The following is a 902-nucleotide window of genomic DNA, read 5'->3' as shown; positions in this document are numbered from 1 at the left end:
GACTGAAGTGGCCAATTGGGCCGACCGTTGGGTCGGTTGGCCCAGGGGGGGTCTTTTCCTTTTTTTTGGTTTCGTTTAGTCTTTTTCTTTTTATTTATTTTCTTTCATGTTTTCTGTTTTACTTATTTTAGAGCATTTTAGCATTTTCTGAACATGTCTTTTCTTCACTATAATTACCTATGCGATTTTTGGCACAAACCAAACATTTTTGTTTTAAAGTTTGAAAACTTTTGATTTTGCTGCTAATTTAAATTTAAATTTGAATCGTTTGAACTAACGCGTGATTAGCAACAGTAACCAGGGGTGACATGGCATCATTAGCACAGGTTTACTGTAGCATGATTATCCGGGCGTTAGAAATCTCCTCCAATACAATTAATCTCGTCCCGAGATTTAGGAGGTAGAAGGAAACAGTGCGGGGTATTCTTCACGCAGACGATCCTCTCGTTCCCAAGTGGCTTCATCTTTAGAATGGTGCGACCACTGAATTTCGAGGAACTTGATTGCCTTCTGACGTGTGCGGCGTTCAACTTGGTCAAGAATGCGGACCGGATGCTCTTTATAGGAGAGGTCCTGTTGCAACTCGAGCACTTTATGATCCACTGCTCGGATTGGGTCCTTGAAGCAGCGGCGGAGTTGTGACACATGGAACACATCGTGAACCTGAGAAAGGTTCAGCGGAAGCTCTAGTTGGTATGCCACTTTTCCACGCCTTGCCAGAATAGTGAAAGGACCAATATAGCGAGGAGCTAGCTTGCCCTTGATCCAGAAGCGGTGAGCACCCTTCATTGATGTGACTCGAAGATAAGCCTTTTCACCAGGTTGACAGACCATGTCCTTATGATGACAGTCATACTGACTCTTCTTATGTGACTGAGCAGTCTTGAGATTCTCGCGAATAA

The sequence above is a fragment of the Triticum dicoccoides genome, chromosome 2B (genome assembly GCF_002162155.2).
Source record: "Triticum dicoccoides isolate Atlit2015 ecotype Zavitan chromosome 2B, WEW_v2.0, whole genome shotgun sequence".
Classification (NCBI taxonomy): domain Eukaryota; kingdom Viridiplantae; phylum Streptophyta; class Magnoliopsida; order Poales; family Poaceae; genus Triticum; species Triticum dicoccoides.
Note: the sequence above shows the minus strand (reverse complement) of the source record.